The following is a 4,354-nucleotide window of genomic DNA, read 5'->3' on the forward strand; positions in this document are numbered from 1 at the left end:
CACATAATATTGACTGGTTTTGTTCTTCCTTACATAATATTCTTTAATTTATTTTGTCACATCTCATCGATGGAGCTTACCAGGCTCTAAATGATTCATCGAGTAAAAATAAACATAAAATTTCAGAGAATTTCCTACACTAATCAAATTGTCCTGTTTTTTCATTCAAAACATTCACTAACTTTTATCATCCTTAAGAGATTTTTTTGCGATTCCTTATTTTAAATCTATTGTTTGTTCTGATCATTGTAAGATCCTAATCTCAAAACAATCGCTGATTTATTCACTCATGCTTGGATGTAGCTTATCAGGCTTCAAAAGATCCGTAAGGTAACAACACCCCAATCAATTTACAATCATCTTCCTTAACAAAGACATTTACATATTTTTTTTCATATACTATTGCTGACTGTGAGCAAATTTAAAATTTGTAAGTTCATCATCCTTAACAATCGCTGGTTTGATAACTTGCCAGGCTTTAAGAGGTCCATAGAGCAACAGACCCAAAAAAAAAACAGTATCCTTCCCAAACCCACGTAATTTACCTGTTCTTCCTTGCAAACACTCACTGATATTGATCACTTTTCAAATTTACATGTTCTTTTTCTCATAACATTCGTTGTTTCGTCACTTTACATGGGTGAAGCTTATCAGGCTTGAAAATATCCGTCGGATGACGATCCAGAAAATTCCAATTTAGCTCCTAACGAAATACCTAATCCATTTTACGAAACAATAACCGTGTTGATTTTGCTGTTATTTCCACGCGTTACGACACCGCCTCCAGTCAAAACTCCATTCATAAAATGTGAGTTTTTCTTGAACATCTCGTAAAATGGATTTTTGTCGAGTTTCTGCACTGAAAACATGAACTGATTTTGATTATCTCTCAAATTAATTCTTCTCATAAAATATGCTGATTATTGTCACTTTTTTTAATGATGAAGCTTTCCAGGATACAAAAAGTCCGTCAAGTAACAAACCAGAAAATTTTCAATCAACTTCCTAAACACAAGAAATTTGTATGTTTTTCGTCTAAACTATCGCTGATTTTGATTAAAATGTTCGTCCTTACGAAAACCCAATTGTTGGTTTGATCACTTTTCATAAATTGAACTTGATTCAGATATAAAAGATCCGTCGAATACGCAAACCAGAAACAAAATGACTATAAACATTCGTCGATATTGATCATTTCTCATTATCCAATCTTGATCACTTCATGTGGATTGATATTTAATACCAACTTGAAATAAATTGGTTTGTTTCGAGTTCATCAAGCTCCAAAAATATTGAGTTTAGTAACAAAATCAGAAAATTGTTTATCGATGTCCTACTTGAAAAAAGTGTATGTTTTGCTTCTAACAAACGCTGATTTTTGTTGCATCTTATGGTTGGAGTTTGTCAGACTCCAAACAAACCGATAACATATTACGACGACTGACCAATCAAGAAAAACAACTCAGCTCCAATATAACCAAACTTTTTAATGTTCTTCCTTCCGCGATCAACAATAATTATTTTAATCACTTCCCTGCAGAAAATAGACTGTTCAAAAAAAAATCAACTGTCATTTTCCCTGTTCAAAATAATAACTGTTTTCAATTAAGTTCATGGATGGAGCTTGTCACACGTTAAAACGATCCGTTATGCAAAAAAAAATGTTCTATCGTAATAGCATAACAAATGTGTCTACATTTTGGTTCTTCTGGCCAGTTCATGTGTTTTTCTCAACAAATCACAATCAACATCAATCATTTTGCAATATATCTGTAACTAAATTATATGAAACCTAACTAAAAACTATAAATGTTAGTCAAAGTTCTATTCAATCGGCTAGGTTTATGAATAAGTTATTATTCAAACAATCAACCATTAACACTAAATAGACCACTGCAGCATTTCAATTAAAGATATATTAAATCTTCAATCAAGCTCTTAAACATTGGTTGCAATCGACTATACCTTACTGTACCTGTAATTGTTTTCTTGATTGTTTCTTTAAAAAATTAATTCGTTTTCAATTATTCTCCATGCTTATCTTGTCTCACACTTCCACTTATGTTTTATTTAATTTTCTTTTAATCCCATGCCAAAGCTGTAACTAGTAGCCCACACGCTATCATTTTTTTTTTTTCATATTATCATTTTTCTTTCTACTATCATAGGATCCCACTCGTCCTATATATAGCATAGAGTAGTAGCCCACCCGCTCTACTCTTCATTTTTTTCATATTATCATTTTTCTTTCTACTATCATAGGATCCCACTCGTCCTATATATAGCATAGAGTAGTAGCCCACCCGCTCTACTCTTCATTTGAATACAGGTACCCACTCGTCCTGTTTTGATCGTGGAATAGTAGCCCACTCGCTCTACTCTCAAATTAATTTCATTTTCTCTTCATTCTTTCACATGCAGGTACCCACTCGTCCTGCACATGGAGTAGTAGCCCACTCGCTCTACTCTGTTTTGTTTTTTTTTGTTTCGTGTCTTCTTCCAACATGCAGGTACCCACCCGTCCTGCAAATCTCTACACACTTTGGCATGAAAATAATCTCAATTTTCGATTTAACGTTTTCTTTCAAAACATCGCATTCCTCATACAATTTCTACTTACATTCCATCGGTGAAGAACAATAAACTCAAAATACCCGTTCTTAACATCAACCCAGAATAACCTACCAACTGCGTCATGTCGTATTCACAAGGGAGCACAACATTGTCGAGATAAAATCACTGAGTATTATATTTTCTTTTATTCCATTGCACAAACAAACCGTTCGAAATCACAAAATTAATAAAATTCTTATTTTAATCACTGTTTTAAACACACAGACATTTATTATAAGTATTAATTTAGTTGCACAACAAATCGCGTTACGTTTTTTTTTAAATCACACCGCAAAGTACGCACAACAATTCGCGCAGAAAATCGCCAATAAACTGATCCGCTTCAACGCAGTTCTCTTCATCGAACTCCCCAAGTCCATCCCGTCTGGAAAACCGCTTCCCATCTCTTTTTCATCTTCATGCTTCATCTCTCTTTCTCTCCTATTCGTAGCCATCATTCCATCGATTCCATCATCCCGGCTCAGCGCGAGCCCGCTTCCCGAAAGGAGACGAACATCTTCGTGTCTCGCCCGTTTCCACAACCTGAGATCACGATCGGCTCTCGATAAATCTGTGCGAAGATAGAACACACTGAAAAAATAGCTAAATAATTTTGTTGTTATATTAAATTTTATTCAACTCATCTGATATACTTCGTCCATTATACTACACTTATATTATTCTGCACCTCTGGGCCAATTTAAAAAAAAAATCCCTACACGGGAAATAATTCTGTGGTAAAAATAACTATTTTAGCTGACTACGCCCATTCTTAAAACTACCATGGAAATTCAGACCAATTTACTATGTTTACGGTACACCCCACCGCATTACTGGTACATTTGACAGAAATAACTTACAACAATCTGATTCCAACTACAGACATGGTAAAATCAAGCGCATTTCTGGTCTGCTGAAAATTGCCGGTTCGAGCGCTTAAGTTAACCCCCTAAAATGGTAGTTTTTACCGCACAATTTTTTTGCGTGTAGGAGGAATCTCAAGAAATCTTGATTTGAAGTTTTTGACCATAATAAAATTACGTAAAAGCACTGAAAAAAAAAACTTCAAATATGTAAAAAAAGGTTGGCCAAACTGTTCTCAACAAGTATACAATTGTTACCGTTATTATAATTAGATACCTCCATGAGTCGGTGTTCCATGACTCGATATCGACTCATGGAATCATACTAAAAACAAAATTTCATGGTTGCTACACGGAAAAAAATTCTGTAGTAAAAATAACTATTTTAGTTAACTACGCCCATTCTTAAAACTACCATGGAAATTCAGACCAATTTACTATGTTTATGGTACACCCCACCGCATTACTGGTACATTTGTCAGAAATAATTTACAACAATCTGATTCCAACTAAATACAGACATGGTAAAATCAAGCGCATTTCTGGTCTGCTGAAAATTGCCGGTGCGAGCGCTTAAGTTAACCCCCTAAAATGGTAGTTTTTACCGCACAATTTTTTTGCGTGTATGATGGACCCAGCAGAAGTAGCTTTCCAAAGGATTGCTGTTCCATGACTCGATATTTCCATGAGTCGATGGTCCCTTCAATATCGACTGATGGAGGTTTCACTGTATTGACAACTGACTTAACTTACAGGAGTGGCTTAAGGGTTTGTTCACAAATTTCATAACGCCGAAAATAGCCATTTTTACACCCACTCACCCCTTCATAATGCTTTTTGTTTTGTAAGAATGTTTTTCAAATTTTGTATGGATTGTA

The sequence above is a fragment of the Aedes aegypti genome, chromosome 2 (assembly GCF_002204515.2).
Source record: "Aedes aegypti strain LVP_AGWG chromosome 2, AaegL5.0 Primary Assembly, whole genome shotgun sequence".
Taxonomy (NCBI): domain Eukaryota; kingdom Metazoa; phylum Arthropoda; class Insecta; order Diptera; family Culicidae; genus Aedes; species Aedes aegypti.